At 39.6% G+C, this 20,640-nt stretch overlaps 1 long non-coding RNA gene and 1 pseudogene across 4 annotated transcripts in view; one reads left to right on the top strand and one right to left on the bottom strand.

Moving 5' to 3' along the window:
- Nucleotides 1-20,640, bottom strand: part of LOC149124442 (uncharacterized) — a 133,825-nt gene that overhangs the window by 109,605 nt on the left and 3,580 nt on the right. For 2 of the 4 annotated variants that reach the window (XR_016214421.1, XR_016214422.1), the window contains exon 2: nt 15,035-15,122. The exons of the other annotated variants lie outside the window; for them this stretch is intronic. This is a non-coding gene — a long non-coding RNA (uncharacterized LOC149124442). The remainder of the gene's footprint in view (nt 1-15,034; nt 15,123-20,640) is intronic. 4 annotated transcript variants of the gene reach the window in all.
- ORYCUNV1R-PS1584 (vomeronasal 1 receptor oryCunV1R-ps1584 pseudogene) lies at nt 595-1,227 on the top strand (annotated as a pseudogene).

Consider the following 20,640-nt stretch of genomic DNA (forward strand, 5'->3'; position numbering starts at 1 on the left):
GTGCTTAAACAATGGGCAGCAAACCTTCAAACTCATTTTGACTGGGTTGCACTGCTTAAAGCATGTTTGTTGAGACCAAAGTTTTCACAGTGGAAAGCCTCCTATCAGGAAGAGGCTGAAACTGCAGCAAGCAATAATGCTGCCTATGGAATAGCAGTAATCTTTGATATGCTTACAAGCCATGGCATCTACATATATCCTCAAGAACAGGCCCACATTGGAGTAGTTGCCTATTTTGATCAGGTCAGAGATTTGGCAATTAAAGCCTTAAAAAATATAAATCCTCCTAATTATAGTTAGCTCTTTAGAAATCTAGTTCAAGGCCCAGGCAAATGGTTTCCTGATTTCCTTGCCAGAGTCTTGGAGGCAGTAGAGAAAAGATTACTGCCTGGCCCCGATCAAGACAATTTGGTCAAACAATTAGTTTGGGAAGGTGCTACCAAAGAGGCAAAAGCTGCAATCGCCCCAGTCTGTAATGAAGACATTTCTAAATGGATAGTAGCCACAAAGGAGGTAAACCCTGCCGATACACCCATACAGGCCCTAACTACAGCCATTAACAAATTGAACACAAAGAAGTCTAATGACCCTCCAGTGTTGAGTGTCCTCCAGGCCATCACGCTCAGCCCCAGGAACTCCTGGTTGGCAAACTTCAAGCATAAACACTTACGTCAAAGCATGTGCTCCATGCTTGTCCTATGCTTCTTCTATATGTCCATCAGCAGTCACACCATAATCAGCATCGTTGCCACTCCCAATGGGACCTCACACAGTCTACTGTATATCACTAAATCCTGCTCTATTTGGGCCATGAGCTATTCCCTAATGCAAACATACTACACACTGATGATCTGTAGGGAAGTCTTCCATATAGGGCTCATGGCCCTCTCAAGTGGATAAATGGTGATGTTTCTATACAGGCACAGGAGGAAGTCCCAGCACCTACGTGGCACCAACCTGACTCCAAGAGCCTCCCCAGAGCAAAGGGCCACACAGAGCATTCTGGTGCTCTTGAGCTTTTTCATGGTCATGTCCATTTTGGAATCCATTTTCTCTGCCTCAAGACTCAAGATGAATAATGATCCAATTTTTTACTGTACCCATTTTATTGTGGCCAACAGCTATGCCACAGTAAGTCCTTTTGTGTTCCTCTGTACTGAAAAACGTATAATTACCTGCGTGAAATCCTTCAGGGTGGAGAGAAACAGGTGTTTAACTGTTCAGTGAAAGGTGGTTCTCTAAATGAGTTATTGCATTGGTTTCACATTTTTACTACTGCAGCCACTATTTGCTGTCTGGGTAAAGTATAATATGGGGTTATGCCTTATCCTTGGATTTATTTACTTGGATGCCTGTACTACAAGATCACAATGCATCATGGGACATTGTATTGGTATGACCTGACACAAATGTGCTTTATGTGTGAGTTGCTTCTCAAGATGTATGTGTGAGATAGATCCCATTTGTCACTACCTCCTGTCATCCAGTTACAGATTCATGAGGGTTCAAAGCACTTTCAACAAATCCACAGTGATCTGTACACTGCCTAACTATGCATACAATCAGGTTTTATCATGAATTACCATATGATCCAGCTACTCTACCCCTATGTAGATGCCAAAAAGTGTTGAATACAGGAACTCAACACAGTGATTTGCACACCAAAACCCATAATAGCATTATTACAACAGTCAAAAAATAGAAGCAACCCAACAACCACATGAGTGTATAAAGAAAATGTGGGCTACACAAACAATGAAATCATTTTTGGTCTCAAACAAGAAGGAAATTCTGTCTCGCACCTTGATTATGCTAAGTGAGATCATTCAGTCACCAAAGAACAGGTGTTCTACGAATCTCCTCACATAAGGTGGTCAGAGGCTGATGGAGAGGAGGAAAGTGCAGCTCTTGTTTAATGGTCACAGAATTCAGTACAGGAAGAGAAAAACATTCTGGAAATGCATGGTTGTTGTGGTTGCACAACAGTGGGATGAACTTAGAGCCACTGGATTGCACAGCTAAATAAGATTAAAGGGGACATTTTTATGTTATGTGTATTTTAACACAATAAAGATGTTTCTACTTATGTTCTAGTTAATGGAGCAGTTTTTTCTTAAAACACAAAGTGAAAAGCTTTTTAAAGTGCCAAATTACAGTTTTTCAGTAAGTTTTAAATTTTTTAGTAAATTTGTACCAAACAATAATTTAAAGATTATTTTCTACTGGTGCAAATCTTCAGCAGGTCCACCTTGGAACCTTCTAGATAAAATGTTGAATATGAGGCTAAAACAAAGAATTTAGGTAATAAATCAATACATGGAAAATTACCTAGCCTCTAAAATAATTCATGAGATGAACATTAGAGACATATAGTATCTTTAAGTTATAAAAAGAAAAAAAAAAACTCTTAAAATCATACCAGAAGCTAGTTCTTCCTAGTTAATAAAATCATCTAAAACTCAGGTTTCAAAAAACAATCCAGGGGCCAGTGCTGTGGTACAGTGGGTTAACACCCTGGCCTGAGGCCCTGGCATCCCGTGTGGGTGCCAGTTCTAGTTCCTTTGCCATTGGTTCACACTCCAATGGCCGCTGCGGCCAGTGTGCTGCAGCCGGTGCATCGCGCTGATCTGAAGCCAGGAGCCAGGTGCTTCTCCTGGTCTCCCATGCGGGTGCAGAGCCCAAGGACTTGGGCCATCCTCCACTGAACTCCCTGGCCATAGCAGAGAGCTGGCCTGGAAGAGGGGCAACCGGGAAAGAATCCGGAACCCTGACCGGGACTAGAACCCAGGGTGCCAGCGCCCCAAGGCGGAGGATTAGCCTATTGAGCCACGGCATGAGCTTAAAGGAAACATATTTCATATGTACAATTTGAAGAGCATAATGACACTTCCCACCCATCTTCCCTTCCTCACTACCAGTAGCCAAAATTCTGAATTCATTTCTAAGTTTTAAATCTACTTTTATTACTATTAATTTAATAAAATAAGTGTGTCTCCACATTTTCAAAGGATATGTCCTTTCTATGACCAGCCTGGAGCTCAGCAGACAGTAGATAAAGATGGATTCACTTCAACAAAAAATAAATGAAAACTGATTTCATAAGTTCTTGCCTCACTTGCCCAAAATAAGTAAATCTTTTTAATAATTCTATTGAATGGTAAGTATATTTTGGTTCAAAATGTCCGAATATATTAGTAGGAGGGGTGGTCAAAGAGTGTATAAAAATGCATACTATAGAGGGCAGAGCCAAGATGGCGGAATAGTGAGGGCGCGCACCGATAGTCCGGGAAAATTTAGTTTAATAAAAGTGGAGTTACGGTAGCCTCAGAAAAAGGATCAGGAAAAAATTGCAGAGGAAACTCTTCCGGATCTAGTGGCTGTGACTCGGAGGACCTACTGGGAGAACAAGGTTGCCAACCGCGCGGAAGCCGAGCCACAGGAGCCGCAGGGTCTGCACGCCAGTGCAGGAAGGGGAGTGGATGTCACACAGACATCAGCGGGGAGAGCAGGGATGCCCAGGGCTCCGAGTCCACACATTGATGCTGGAAGGGGAGGTGAGCTCAGTAACCCGAGACATTGGCAGGAAAACGGTGGTCAGAATCCAGAGGGGAGTGGGAAAGTTCACCAGACTGACTACAGGAGAGAAGGAAAAAAGGTGGGGGGGTACTGGTACAGACAAGTTTCTCTCTAGTTTCTCTCTCCGCCAACCTTGCAAAGGTGAGCAAGAGACAAAGAGAAGGCCCCACTCTGGATTTACATAACAACAGGGGAGAGCTAAGGAACTGAATCACTACAATTGAGTAGCCTAGGCAACCCAGTGGGAGTCCAGAGGAGAAACTGAGCCTGCACAGACTCTTTGGGTAGAAGCCAGAGATCGGAAGCTAAACACCATCAATTCTGCACAGCCGTGCGATGCGGTATTACTTACCTCCTGAATAAATAAAATAAATACATAAATAAAAAGAGAGAGATTTACAACTCATAACCTGAGGGTGTCACCTTTGCACACCCGTTACCAGGAAGAACCAAGCAGAGCTCTCAGGCCACACACATCTCAAGCCTCCAAGGCTCCTCCAACAGCAGGCAGTCCACATAACACAGACATAGTGTAAAATTAAAAAAATAAAAATAAAAAAATAAAAAAACGCACAGTGAGGGAAGAAGCATTAACTATGTCAAGCAACAAACACAAAAATCAATGGAACAACATCAACGATGACACTATGATGCCTCCAAATAAACAAAACACCCCAAGCCAAGATTATGAAGATGATGAGATAGAAGAAATGCAAGATATGGATTTCAAAAAATGTATGATAAGAACATTTAGAAGTTTTCAAAAGCAAATACTTGAACTACAGAAAGCCTTATTGGACAGGATAGAAAATCTCTCTCGTGAAAATGAAATTTTAAGGAAGAATCAAAATGAAACGCAGAAACTAGTAGAACAGGAAAGTGTGATAGTGAAGAGAAATCAAAATGAAATGAAGAGCTCAATAGATCAAATGACAAACACATTAGAGAGCCTTAAAAACAGAATGGGTGAAGCAGAAGAGAGAATATCAGACTTAGAAGACAGAGCACAGGAAAACACAGTCAAACCAAAGAAAAGAATAGGAAACTAGAAATCTAAAAAATATTATTGGGAATCTACAGGATACTATTAAAAAAACCAACATTCAAGTTCTAGGAGTTCCTGAAAGCATGGAGAGGGAGAAAAGATTAGAAGGCCTTTTTAGTGAGATACTAGCAGAGAACTTTCCAGGATTGGAGAAGGACAGGGACATCCTAGTACAGGAAACTCATAGAATCCCCAATAAACATGACCAAAAGAGATCCTCACCACGACACGTTGTAATTAAACTCACCACAGTGAAACATAAAGAAAAGATCCTAAAATGTGCAAGAGAGAAACTTCAGATTACTCTCAGAGGATCTCCAATTAGACTCACAGCAGACTTCTCATCAGAAACCCTACAGGCTAGGAGGGAATGGCAAGACATAGCCCAGGTGCTAAGAGAGAAAAACTGCCAGCCCAGAATATTATATCCTGCCAAGCTATCATTTGTGAATGAAGCTGAAATAAAGACCTTTCATAGCAAACAGAAATTGAAAGACTTTGCGGCCACTCGTCCGGCCCTGCAAAAGATACTTAAAGATGTGCTACACTCAGAAACACAGAAACACGGCCACCAATATGAAAGAATGTAAAGGAAGAAAAACCACCAGTAAAAGAGCATGGGAAGCTCAAAGCATATACCAGAAAATGTCTCCGGGAAAATGTCAGGGCAAAGTCACTACATATCAATAGTCACATTAAACATTAATGGACTTAACTCTTCAGTTAAAAGACACCAATTGGCTGATTGGCTCAAGGAACAAAACCCAACTATTTGTTGCCTACAAGAAACACATCTCTCTAACAAAGATGCATGCAGACTGAAAGTGAAAGGTTGGAAAAAGTTATTCCATGCCAACAGAAACAAAAAAAAAAGGTGTAGCCATATTAATACCAGACAAAATAAACTTTAATACAAAAACTGTTAAGAGAGACAAAGAGGGACACTATATAATGATTAAGGGTTCAATTCAACAGGAAGATGTAACTATTATAAATGTATATGCACCTAATTACAGGGCACCGGTCTATTGAAAAGATATGTTGAGGGACTTAAAGGGAGATTTAGATTCCAATACAATAGTACTGGGGGACTTCAATACTCCACTCTCAGAAATAGACAGATCATCAGACAGAAGGTCAACAAGGAAACAGCAGATTTAATCGACACTATTGTCCAAATGGATCTAACAGATATCTACAGAACTTTCAATCCTACATCTAAAGACTTCACATCTTCTCAGCAGTGCATGGAACCTTCTCTAGCATTGATCACATACTAGGCCATAAAGCAAGTCTCAGCAAATTCAAAAGAATTAGAATCATACCATGCAGCTTCTCAGACCACAGTGGAATGAAGCTGGAAATTAGAAACTCAGGAAACCCTAGAAAGTATGCAAACACATGGAGACTGAACAACATGCTCCTGAATGAACACTGGGTCATTCAAGAAATCAAAAGAGAAATCAAAAACTTTCTGGAAGTACATGAGGATAACAGCACAACATATCAAAACTTATGGGATACAGCAAAAGCAGTGTTAAGAGGAAAGTTTATAGCAATAGGTGCCTACATCAAGAAATTGGAAAGGCACCAAATAGATGAGCTTTCAGCGCATCTCAAGGACCTAGAAAAACTGCAGCAAACAAACCCAAATTTAGTAGGAGAAGAGAAATAATTAAAATCAGAGAAGAAATCAACAGGATTGAATCCAAAAAAAACATTACAAAAAATCAGCCAAGAGAGGAACTGGTTTTTTGAAAAAATAAACAAAATTGACACCCCATTGGCCCAACTAACTAAAAAAAGAAGAGAAAAGATCCAAATCAATAAAATCAGAGATGAAAAAGGAAACGTAACAACAGACACCACAGAAATAAAAAGAATCATCAGAAATTACTACAAGGACTTGTATGCCAGCAAACAGGGAAATTTATCAGAAATGGATCGATTCCTGGACACATGCAACCTACAAAATTGAACCATGAAGACATCGAAAACCTAAATAGACCCATAACTGAAACAGAAATTGAAACAGTAATAAAGGCCCTCCCAACAAAGAAAAGCCCAGGACAAGATGGATTCACTGCTGAATTCTACCAGACATTGAAAGAAGAACTGACTCCAATTCTTCTCAAACTATTCAGAACAATCGAAGAAGAGGGAATCCTCCCAAATTCTTTCTATGAAGAAAGCATCACCTTAATTCCTTAGCCGTAAAAAGATGCAGCATTGAAACAGAATTACAGACCAATATCCCTGATGAACATAGACCCAAAAATCCTCAATAAAATTCTCGCCAATAGAATACAACAACATCAGAAATATCATCCACCCAAACCAAGTGGGATTTATCCCTGATATGCAGGAATGGTTCAGTGTGAGCAAATCAATCAATGTGACACAGCACATTAACAAAATGCAGAAAAAAAACCATATGATTATCTCAATGGATGCAGAGAAAGCATTCGATAAAATTCAACACCCTTTCATGATGAAAACTCTAAGCAAATTGGGTATAGAAGGAACATTCCTCAATATAATCAAAGCAATTTATGAAAAACCCACGGCCAGCATCCCATTGAATGGGGAAAAGTTGGAAGCATTTCCACTGAGATCTGGCACCAGACAGGGATGCCCACTCTCACCGCTGCTATTTAACATAGTTCTGGAAGTTTTAGCCAGAGCCATCAGACAAGAAAAAGAAATTAAAGGAATACAAATTGAGAAGGAAGAACTCAAACTATCCCTCTTTGCAGACGATATGATTCTTTACTTAGAAGATCCAAAGAACTCTACTAAGAGACTATTGGAAGTCATAGAGGAGTTTGGCAAATTGGCAGGATATAAAATCAATGCACAAAAATCAACAGCCTTTGTATACACAAGCAATGCCACGGCTGAGAAAGAACTGCTAAGATCAACCCCATTCACAATAGCTACAAAAGCAATCAAATATCTTGGAATAAACTTAACCAAGGACGTTAAAGATCTCTACGATGAGAATTACAAAATCTTAAAGAAATAGAAGAGGATACCAAAAAATGGAAAAATCTTCCATGCTCATCGATTGGAAGAATCAACATCATCAAAATGTCCATTCTCCCAAAAGCAATTTATATATTCAATGCAATTCCAATCAGGATACCAAAGACCTTCTTCTCAGATCTAGAAAAAATGATGCTGAAATTCATATGGAGGCACAAGAGACCTCGAATAGCTAAATCAATCTTGTACAAAAAAACAAAGCCAGAGGCATCACAATACCAGATTTCAGGACATACTACAGGGCAGTTGTAATCAAAGCAGCATGGTACTGGTACAGAAACAGATGGATAGACCAATGGAACAGAATTGAAACACCAGAAATCAACCCAAACATCTACAGCCAACTTATATTTGATCAAGGATCTAAAACCAATTCCTGGAGCAAGGACAGTCTATTCAATAAATGGTGCTGGGAAAACTGGATTTCCACGTGCAGAAGCAAGACCCCTACCTTACACCTTACACAAAAATCCACTCAACATGGATTAAAGACCTAAGTCTACGACCTGACACCATCAAGTTATTAGAGAACATTGGAGAAACCCTTCAAGATATTGGTACAGGCAAAGAGTTTCTGGAAAAGACCCAGGAGGCACAGGCAGTCAAAGCCAAAATCAACTATTGGGATTGCATCAAATTGAGAAGTTTCTGTACTGCAAAAGAAACAGTCAGGAGAGTGAAGAGACAACCGACAGAATGGGAAAAAATATTTGCAAACTATGCAACAGATAAAAGGCTAATAACCAGAATCTACAAAGAGATCAAGACTCTCCACAAAAACAAAACAAACAACCCACCTAAGAGATGGGCCAAGGACCTCAATAGACATTTTACAAAAGAGGACATCCAAATGGCCAACAGGCACATGAAAAAATGTTCAAGATCACTAGCAATCATGGAAATGCTAATCAAAACCACAATGAGGTTTCACCTCACCCCGGTTAGAATGGCTCACATTCAGAAATCTACCAACAACAGATGCTGGCGAGGATGTGGGGAAAAAGGGACACTAACCCACTGTGGGTGGGAATGCAAACTGGTCAAGCCACTATGGAAGTCAGTCTGGAGATTCCTCAGAAACCTGAAGATAACCCTACCGTTCGACCAAGCCACCCCACTCCTTGGAATTTACCCAAAGGAATTTAAATTGGCAAACAAAAAAGCGGTCTGCACCCTAATGTTTATCGCAGCACAATTCATAATAGCCAAGACCTGGAACCAACCTAAGTGCCCATCAACAGTAGACTGGATAAAGAAATTATGGGATATGTACTCTTTAGAATACTATACCGCAGTAAGAAACAACAAAATCCAGTCATTTGCAACAAAATGGAGGAATCTGGAACACATCATGCTGAGTGAAATAAGCCAGTACCAAAGGGACAAATATCATATGTTCCCCCTGATCGGTGACTACTGACTGAACACCAAAAAGGAAACCTGTTGAAGTGAAATGGACACTATGAGAAACGGTGACTTGATCAGCATAGCCCTGACTGTTAATGAACAACTTAATATATTATCCCTCTTAGTAGTTTTTTTTTGTCTGTTCTACTTAATATGACTGGTTTAATTCTGTAATTAATACGCAGTTATTCTTAAGTGTTGAAATTTAACTGAAATGTGATCCCTGTTAAACATAAGAGTGGGGATAAGAGAGGGAAGAGATGTACAATTTGGGACATGCTCAAGCTGACTTGCTCCAAATGGTAGAGTTAGAAACATACCAGGGGACTCCAATTTAATCCCATCAAGGTGGCATGTACCAATGCCACCTCACTAGTCCAAGTGATCAATTTCAGTTCACAATTGATCATAATGAAAGGACTAAGAGTCAAAGGGAGCACATAAACAAGTCTAGTACCTGCTAATACTAACCGATATAATAAATAAAGGGGAGAATGATCCAACATGGGAAGCGAGATACTCAGCAGACTCATAGAATGGCAGATGTCCTAAACAGCACTCTGGCCTCAGAATCAGCCCTTAAGGCATTCGGATCTGGCTGAAAAGCCCATGAGAGTATTTCAGGCATGGAAAGCCAAGACACTCTGGCAAAAAAAAAGAACTAAATGAAAGATCTCTGTGAATGAGATGCCAGTGGAAAGAACAGGTCTTCAAAGAAGGAGGTACCTTTCTCTGAAGGGAGGAGAGAACCTCCATTTTGACTATGACCTTGTGTCTAAACAAGATAAGAGTCGGAGAACTCAAAAGGCTTCCATAGCCTTGGAAACTCATGACTGGAGCATAGGGAGATTACTGATGCCATAAACAGGAGTATCAATTTGTAAAGTCAACAACAGGAGTCACTGTGCACTTACTCCTCATGTAGGATCTCGGTCCTTAATGTGCTGTACATTGAGATTTAATGCTATAACAAGTACTCAAACAGTATATTTCACTTTGTGTTTCTATGTGGGTGCAAACTGTTGAAATCTTTACTTAATGTATACTAAACTGATCTTCTGTAAAAAAAAGAAATTATCAATTCCCAACTTGACTCTCATTGGGATTAAACTTGACAATAGGTCTGATCTGATTTCATCATCATTTAAAATAATCATCTATTATTTTCACTTTATGTTTCTGTGTGGGAGCAAACTGTTGAAATCTTTACTTAATGTATACTAAACTGATCTTCTGTATATAAAGAGAATCAAAAATGAATCTTGATGTGAATGGAAAGGGAGAGGGAGTGGGAAAGGGGAGGGTTGCGGGTGGGAGGGATGTTATGGGGGGGAAGCCATTGTAATCCATAAGCTGTACTTTGGAAATTTAAATTCATTAAATAAAAGTTAAAAAATGCATACTATATACAACATGGATTTCAAAAAAGTTTGACATGAAAATAAACATCTTTGAATTCCAGTTCTCCAGAAACTTTTTGAAGCACCCTTATATCACTCTTCCTTCTTTGATTTGGCAGTTTTCCCCATTAGGTTTGTAATCTAAATACATGTTAAATTTGAGTAAGAGGAGCTGGTAATTTGCTGGAAAAAAAAATGTTGCATTCACTTTGTAAAATTGATATAATCAAAATGCACAAGATTATAATATTACAAAATAAAATAATGTCCATCAATTAACTTGATAGAATAACATGCACCTATCTGGATGATAGAGTGTAGCAATGAAGAACACAATTCAACTGAGAAATGTATGAAAGACATGGACAGACATTTCCAACCAAGCTCTCTGCTATGGCCTGGAAAAGCAGTACAAGATGGCTCAAACAAGCTCCTGGCTCCTGGCTTCAGGTGGGTGCAGTTCCAACTAGTGAGGCCAACTGGAGAATGAACCAGAGGATGGAAGACCTCTTTCCCTCTCCCTCTCTCCCTCTCTCCCTCTCTCCCTCTCTCCCTCTCTCCCTCTCTCCCTCCCTCTCCTTCTCCTTCTCCTTCTCCATCTCCATCTCCTTCTCTCTCTGTGTGACTCTTTCAAATATATAAACAAATATTTAAAAAAGAATGCTAGTAAGTTGCAGTATACAGAAAAAAAAACACAAAACAAACATCCTTCATTTCTTTACAATAAAAACAAACTATGTGAAAAGTCAAGGAATAAAAAAAAATCTCCCTTAAAATTGTAGTAAATTAAATGAAATCACTAGGAAGAAATTTAACCAGGAAAGGGAATGATGTATTCTCTAATAAGTATACTACACTAATGGAAGAAATTCACTCAGACACACAGAAATGAAATCCATTCCATGCTCATGTAACTGGAAAGCATCATGCTTCATGAAAAAGACCAGTCCTGAGAAGACATACATCATATTTTCCCTGACACGTGGCAGTTAATAAAGAATACCATAAACAGTGTGAAAAAGCAGAGGTATCTTATGATTTGATTATTGGCATTAGCCTGGTCTATACTCCTATGGACAGTGGCCTTTTTACTTTTTACTTATTGAATATTATGGTTAGTGTTGTACTGAAACTATGTTTATAAATAAACTGAAATTAAAGTTTTAAAAAACTAAAGAAGAAAATATGGAAGAAAGGAGATTGAAGAAGAGGAGGGGAAGTGAGTGAAGTATAGTATGAAATACATAAAATCTGTTCTCTTTATATTTCAAAAATTCTTTTTAAAAAGGAAAAAAAACTCTCTTGAAAAGAAAAACACAGGAACCTGTAGTACTGCAGGTTAAAGCCCAGCCTGCAGCACCAGCATCCCACATGGGTACTGGTTCCATTTCATGTGCTCCACTTCTGATCCAGCTTTTTGCCATGGCCTGGGAAAACAGTAGAAGATGGACCACGTCCTTGGGCCCCTGCACCTGCATGAGAGACCCTGAGGAAGCTCCTGGTTCCAGGCTCCTGTATGCACAGCCTCTCTGCACACAGCACCGAGCTCTGCGTGGAGATGACGTCGCCTTCCTGGCTGTAACAGCCACTTCCCCCAGGGCGCCTCAGAGTGTCCCAGCTGGAACTCCTCTGTGAGGGTGAGCAGCTTGTGCAGTTTCCCAATCCCTAACCCACATGCACGGTGCATGACCATCTCAGCTCCCAGTCCCCTCTCATCCAATTTCACTGTGACACATACAAGGTGCCCACAGCGAGGACAGTGTCACAATGGTGGAGCTGAGCTCTGTGGGAATGACGACTGCAGTGGGCCGGTTCATGCACATGAGGCTGGGCAGGTACTGACCAGTGCTGGACAACATCACACTGTGTCACAGCGTCTCCATCCGTGGTGCTCAGGCTGCTGCTGAGAAAGCAGGTGGGCTCTCAGCCCTTTCCCTAATCCTGTGTCTGTCCACTCACAAGGTCACAGCACCCTAGATCGTGCTGGGCTCTGCTGAGGGGTTTCCCCTCCTGTTTCTGCTGTCCATGGCCTCGGATGTACTGACCTAGGCATTAGTCACTAGTCGGGGCCATTGGATGATCCGGGGCTCACAGGATTGTCCACTGTTGGGTACACACGGGGAGTCACGATGTCTAAGATGACTGCATCCTTGCTCCATGTATGCAGAGTTCACTGCACTAACTGTTGTGACGCTGCCCTGACTTCACTGCCAGCTCTAACAAGGAGGGCTCAGGGCTTTGTGATGTTTCTTTCTCCATGTGCATTTCACTTTTGGAATCTGATCAGGTTGCTTTCCCCTATTCTTCCCCAGTGTATCTCAGGAGGCCCACATGGTTCTCCCTGTGATTTATGTCACTTATCACTGAAGTCATGACTCTCTCAGGGCCTCCTGTCTTCTCCAGTATGGAAAATGCAATTTTTATGTGTGGATTGGTTACGCAAGCCAGGTTCTGTCTCCATACCAACATCCCAGGAGCCATGTGTGGGGAGGTCTCCTAGGTTACCCTGCTGATGGCAGAGAGCTCCTGTCCTGTGCCCTCAATTCCTACACCTGTGTGTGTGATGAAGAGAGGACTCACCAAGAGCATGGCTTTGGGGTATTTTTTTCTATTTGAATGATTCCTATTCATGAGAGTGATGCATCAGGGCTGAAATGACTCCAAACCGTCCTGATATTTATATATTTATCTGTTCCATTTGTATTTGATGTGTGTTTCACTGCTAGAGGGTGTGTGGTCCGTTATGTGGACACTGTTGCTGAGAAGTGTTTTCCATGTCTGTCCTGGAACCGCATGGAGCAAAGCACAGTTGTCACTTGCAATGCCATCTACTGTGTCACTGTCCTTGCTCCACACCCTGGAGAAGGAGATTCACATCCTCGGGTCCTTGTGTGGATTTTCACCATAGGCAAAGCAAGGTTTCTGTGGTCTTAGAAAATGATCCAGTGTAGCTCTAATTTCCTAAACATTATTTTGCACTGTGGGCTGTGTACACTCCTGCTCCTCCTTAAACACTGACATCTGTGGCACTGCTCTGTCTTAAGCAAACTGGAATTAGAGTCAAACACCCTTGATTCCCAGATGTTTAGAGCTAGCTACCCAGTGAGTTTTAGCTCACTTTGTGGGCAAGTTTTAAAGCTCTAATTAAACTGAATTAAATAAAAGCTGTATTTCACAGAAAGGTAATTTCAGAACTGTTGTAAATTATTATTTATGAACTGCTAATGTTCATCTACTTAAAAATATTGTTTTAAAGCAATATCAGTTTATATTTTATCAGAGGAGATAAGTGACAAGAGCCTAGGGTGATTACTGATACCATAAACAAGAGTGTCAATTTGTTAAGTCAACAACAGGAGTCACTGTGCACTTACTCCTCATGTAGGATCTTTGTCCTTAGTGTGCTGTACATTGAGATTTAATGCTATAACTAGTACTCAAACAGTATTTTTCACTTTATGTTTCTGTGTGGGAGCAAACTGTTGAAATCTTTACTTAATGTATACTAAACTGATGTTCTGTATATAAAGAGAATCGAAAATGAATCTTGATGTGAATGGAAGGGGAGAGGGAGTGGGAAAGGGGAGTGTTGCGGGTGGGAGGGACGTTATGGGGGGGAAGCCACTGTAATCCATAAGCTGTACTTTGGAAATTTATATTCATTAAATAAAAGTTAAAATATATATATATATAAAGAGTTAAATGAAATCAGTAAATCAGTACATGAAAAGAAATTCTAGAAAGAGATAGATACTGAAAAAAAAACAGAAACGTTAGAAATGGAGTATTCAGGGGCCAGCTCCATGGCGCACTAGGTTAATCCTCCACCTGTGGTGCTGGCATCCCATATGGTTCTAGTCCCGGCTGTCCCTCTTGGAATTCAGCTTTCTGCTATGTCCTGGGAAAGCAGTAGAAGATGGTCCAAGTGCTTGGGCCCCTGTGCCCGCATGGGAGACCTGGAGGAAGCACCTGGCTCCTGGCTTTGGATCAGCGCAGCTCTGGCCATTGCAATCATCTGGGGAGTGAGCCAACGGAAGGGAGACCTTTCTCTCTGTCTCTCCTTCTCACTGTCTGTGACTCTACCTCTCAAGTAAATGAAATCTAAAAAAAATAAAGAGATGGAGCATTCAATATGTCAAAAATACAGTGGAAAACTTATCAAAGGCTCAGTGTGGTAGAAGACAATCTAGAGGGTAAGTCTTCTGAAATATCTCAGTCACAGAAGAGGAAGAAGAAACGAAGAAAGAGGAGGAGAAACAATCAGAAAGAAAGCACAGTGTGAGGATCTATGGGAGATCACAAAATGACCAAATACACGAGCCTTAGGAGTTCTCGAAGGCATGAACAAGAAAAAACAAAGTCATAAAAAACCTATCCAGTGAAATAGTAGCAGATATGGCTATTAAGATATTTGGATAAAGATATGGCCATCCAAATACAGGCAGCACATACAACCCCAAATAGGCATGAACAGAAAAATCCTACCATGAAGCATTGAACTTACAAAAACAAGCCATAAAGAGAATATCCTAACATTTGCAAGAGAAAAATGTCAGATTACCTTTAAAGTAACTCCTATCACACTGAGAGCAGATTTCTCAACAGAAACACTACAGGCCACAAGAGAATGAAGTGATACAGTCGAAGTCCTACAAGAAAAAAACAATGCCAACTTAGAATACTCTACCCAGTGAAGCTCTAATTTATAAATAAAGGTGAAATAAATACCTTCTAAGATAAGCAAAAGTTGAAAGAAATTCTCATGACCAGGCCAGCATCACAAATGATACTTAAGAATGTACTACTGGCCGGCGCCGCGGCTCACTAGGCTAATCCTCCGCCTGCAGCGCCAACACACCGGGTTCTAGTCCCTGTTGGGGCGCAGGATTCTGTCCCGGTTGCCCCTCTTCCAGGCCAGCTCTCTGCTATGGCCCGGGAGTGCAGTAGAGGATGGCCCAAGTGCTTGGGCCCTGCACCTGCATGGGAGACCAGGAGAAGCACCTGGCTCCTGGCTTTGGATCAGCACAGCGTGCTGCCTGTAGCAGCCATTTGGGGGGTGAACCAATGGAAAAGGAAGACCTTTCTCTCTGTCTCTCTCACTGTCCACCTCTGCCTGTCAAAAAAAAATTTACTACACAGAAACAGAGAAAGACAATCAGCAACATGAAAGAATGTGCAGACATGAAACTTTATACAGAAAGATCAAAGTAGACTCAAAACAAACAAGAATATTTAATATTATCATCAATAATAGTCTTGAATGTAAATGGACTAAATTCTCCAATTAAAAGACACATCCCTGATGAATGGATAAAAAACAAAACCCACTTATGTACTGCCTATGAGAAACACTCCTAACCAATAAAGATACACACAGACTGAAAGTCAAAGAATGGAAAAAGACTTGACAAGCAAATAGAAATCAAATACAAGTAGGAGGAGCTATACTCATATCAGAAAAAAAAAAACAAACTTTAACACAAAAGTTGTTAAAAGAAACAATGTCATTATGTAATTATTGAGATCAATTCAACAAGAAGATATGATTAGCATAAATGTATTATATGACTAACTAATATATGATATGACTGCTAACACACACACTTTAATAAAAAATTTGCTAATGGATCTAAATGGAGACATATGCTCCAATACAAAATAATGGAGGACTTCAACACCCCACATTCACCAATGGACATATCAACCAGATAAAAAATCAGCAAAGAAACAACAGAGCTATTCCATACCACAGACCAAATGGGACTAACAGATACCTACAGAACATTCCATCCCAAAGCTGTAGAATACACATTCTTTTCATCAGTACATGGAACATTTTCTAGGACAGACCAAATAGTAGGCCATAATGTAAGTCTCAACAAATTAAAAAATTCCATATATCTTTTCTGACCACAACAGAATAAAGTTAGAAATTAACAGCAGAGGAAATCCTAAGAAATATACAAATATATAGAGACTGAACAACATGCTTCTGAATGTATAACATGTCATAGAAGAAATCAAAAGCAAAATCAAAATATTCCTTAAAATGAGTGAAATGGAAACAAAACATACCAAAACTTAGGGGATACATCAAAAGTAGGGTTAATAGTGAAGTTTACAGAACTAAGTGCCTACATTTAAAAATTACAAAGAAATCAAATAAATGTTCTAATAATGCATCTCAAGGACCCATAAAAATAAGAACAAAGTCCAAAATAAGTAGAAGCAAATAAATAAAATTATAGGATACATAAATATAAATTTAAAAACCGTAAAAAAATCAATGTGGGGCCAGCACTGTGGCATAATGGGTAAAGCCACTGCCTGCAGTGCTGGCATCCCATATGGGCAACAGTTCAAGTCCCAGTTGCTCTACTTCCAATCCAGCTCTCTGCTATGGCCTGGGAAAGCAGTAGAAGATGGCCCAAGTCCTTAGGCCCCTGCACCCGTGTAGGAGACCTGGAAGAAGCTCCAGGCTCCTGGCTTCGGATTGGCACAACCTCAGCTGCCATGGCTCTCTTGCAAGTGAACTGGCAGATAGAAGACCTCTCTCTCTTCTCTCTGCCTCTGCCTCTCTGTAACTTTCAAATAAATAAATAAATTTGTAAATAAAATCAATGAAATGAAGAGCGAAGTCTTATGAAGAAATAAAATTGATAGGCCATTGGCCAAACTAATTAAAAATAGGGGAAAAGATCAAAATTAATAAAATCAGAGAAGAAAAATGAGATGTTACAACAGATACCACAGAAATAGAAACAATTAGGAATCATTGCAAACAATTATATGCTAAAATTTGGAAAATCTTGAATAAATGGATTCTTTTCTGGACCTATATAATTTATCAAAATTGAGGCATCAAGATATAGAAAGCCTGAATAGACCAATACTCAAGGCTGAGGCTGAATTAGAAAGAGAGAAAGAGAGAGAGAGAGAGAGAGAGAGAGAGAGAGGTCTTTCATCCACTAGTACACTCCCCACCTGGCCACAATGGCCAGAGCTCCGTCGATCTGAAGCCAGGAGCCAGGCGCCAGGAGCCAGGAGCTTCATCTGGGTCTCCCATGTGGGTGCAGGGGCCCAAGAACTTGGGCCATCTTCTACTGCTTTCCCAGGCCATAGCAGAGAGCTGGATTGGAAATGGAGCAGCCAAGACTCCAACCAATTCCCATATACGATGCCAGCACTATAAGTGGCGGCTTTACCTGCTACACCACAGCACTGGCCCTGACCAAGTGGGATTTATCCCATATATGGTTCAACATATGCAAATCAGCAATTGTGATATGTAACATCAACAAAATGAAAGATAAAAACCATATGATTACCTCAATAAATGAATAAAAGGCACTTGATAAAATGTCATCTCCTGATGAAAACAAAAAAAATGGGTACAGAATAAACATACCTCAACACAATAAACACAATATATAACAAACACAGGCAGCATCATATAGAATGGGCAAAGCTGGAAGTATTTACACTAAGATACAGAACCAGACAAGGATGCTCACTCTCATCACTATTATTCAGAGCCCTTAGGCAATAAAAATAAATCAAAGGGATACAAATTAGAAAAGAGGAAGTCAAATTATCTCTGTTTGCTGATGGCATGATTATTTATATAGGGGGAACCAAAAGACTCACTAAGAGACTATTAGAATTCATAAGAGAATTTGGCATAATATAAAATCAACACACAAAAATCAATGGCATTCTTAAACATCAATAGTTTCTAGGTGAGAAAAAAAACTTGTAAGACCATTCCCATTCACAATAGCTACAAAAAACTGTAAATGCCTTCGTACAAATTCAACCAAGGATCTCTACAATGAAAATTACAAAAAAACCCATGAAATAAATAGAAGATAACAAAAATGAAGAATATTCCAGGATCCTGGATTGGAAGAATTAAAGGAAGAAGTCTGGGAGAAGAAGAGAGGGAAGGACAGGAGTATGGTTGTCTTCTTAGAACTGTGCCTGCTCATGACAAGAGCCTCGGGTGACTACTGACATCATAAATAAGAGTGTTAATTGTTAAATCAACAACAGGAGTCACTGTGCACTTGCTCCCTATAAAGGAGCTCTGTCCTAAATGTGTTGTACTATGAGAATTAATGGTAAAACTAGTCTTCAAACAGTACTTTATGCATTGTGTGTCTGTGTGGCTGCAAACTGTTGAAATATTTACTTAGTAGAGAGTTGATCTTCTATATATAAAGATAATTAAAAATGAATCTTAATGAATAATGGGATGGGAGAAGAAGTAGGAGATGGGATGGTTTGCAGGTAGGAGGGTGGTAATGGAGGGGATGAACCGTTATAATTCAAAAGTTGTACTTTGAAAATTGATATTTATTAAATGAATGTTTTCTAAAATGAAAACCACCATTATGATTTTAAAATCAATTTTGACATCATAAAATAATTGTTATCTTGAAGTCTATTGTGATGTCATAAAAGTCCATGTGATATCATAAAACTATCAGTTATGTCATAATAATTTGTGATGTAAGGATGCTTCTGATGTCATAATTTATTGGAATGTAACAAACTTCCACTATGATATCATAAGCCTAACATTGTAAGTCATAAGCAATTGTGATGTCATAAACACCACTGTGAAGTGAAAATCTATTGCTATGGCATAAATGATAATACTGACTTCAAAATCAATTGTGAACTCAAAAACCAGCAGTATATCATAAACCTACCATTAATAGTTTTCTAAGTCATAATTAATTGCTATGTCATAAACCACTATTATTTTATTTTCTATTGTGATGTCATAAAACCCATTGTGATTTCATAAACCATTATTATGACATAAAATAAAGGCACCATTCTTATCTAGTAATCAATTTTGAGGTTGAAATATCAACTGGGTTGTGATAAACCACAATTGTTGAATCATAAAGCTGTCATTCAGATGCCATGATCAATTGTGAAATCATAAAAAGCACTATGAAATTATAAATGAGAATTATGGAGTCATAATCAGTTGTGATGTCATAAGCCACCATTGTGATGACAAAAACCATGACTATACTATTGTGATGTCATAATCAATAACATAGTTGTAAAAACCATTGTGGTATCAAAAATCTACCATTGTGGTGTAGTAATAAATTGTGATATCATGAACAAAAAAAAGCGTATGGAAACACATAAGACCCTGAATATCCAAATAAATCTTAAACAATAAAAACAAAGCTGGATATAACACAATATCAGATTTCAAGACATACTACAGGTCTGTTATAATCAAAAGAGTACTGGTATTGGCACAACAATAGGCATGTTGACTAATGGAATGGAGCAGAATACCAGAAATTAACACACACATCTACAACCAGCTAAAATCTGAAAAATAAGCTAAAATCATTGCTTGGAGAAAAGACAGTCTCTTCAACAAATAATGCTGGGAAAATTGGATTTCCACATGCAGACATTTGAAACAAGACCATTAACATATACTCTATACAAAAATCAACTCACAATGGATCAGTGATATAAACTTAAGACCTGAGACCATCAAATTACTAGAGGAAAACATAGAGGAAATGCTCCAAGACATTGGCCTATACAAAGACTTTTGGGTAAAATTCTAGAAGCATGGTAATAAAAGCACAAATAGACAAATGGGATTACATCAAGCTAAGAAGCTTCTGCTGCCCTAAGACTACGGGGACTGCAGCAAGGCCTCCATTGAAGCCCACCCCTGGCTGAAGCTCTGACCACCACCACCCCCCCACCACCAGCCCTCTCCAAAGGACAAAGTGCCCTCAATGGGAATGGGCTTTGTTTTGTTTTGTTTTGTTTTTTTACACTTAGTCTTAGCAGATTACTTCAGATGTTTTTAAAAAGTATATTAAGATGCCTTTTCACTGTAGTATTTAAATATCTGTTACAGGTTTCCAAGGTGGCCCTGAACAGATGGCCTTATATTACCAAAACTTTTATATTCTAGTTGTTTTGTACCTTTTTTGCATACAAGTCGAACGTTCATGCTTCCCCGTGCATGCAGTCAAAGACTTGACACAGGTTTTAGAGGAAAGAGTGGAAGAGAAGCAGGGCGCCGGGCAGGTCTCCTGCCTGCAGGTGCAGAGCCAGGCCCTGTCCGCCTGCCCATGGCCTGCCTGGGGCATTCCAAGCTCCTGTTCTCCC

This window comes from Oryctolagus cuniculus, chromosome 10, assembly GCF_051225735.1.
Source record: "Oryctolagus cuniculus isolate XC-2025 breed Fujian yellow rabbit chromosome 10, ASM5122573v1, whole genome shotgun sequence".
NCBI classification, from domain to species: domain Eukaryota; kingdom Metazoa; phylum Chordata; class Mammalia; order Lagomorpha; family Leporidae; genus Oryctolagus; species Oryctolagus cuniculus.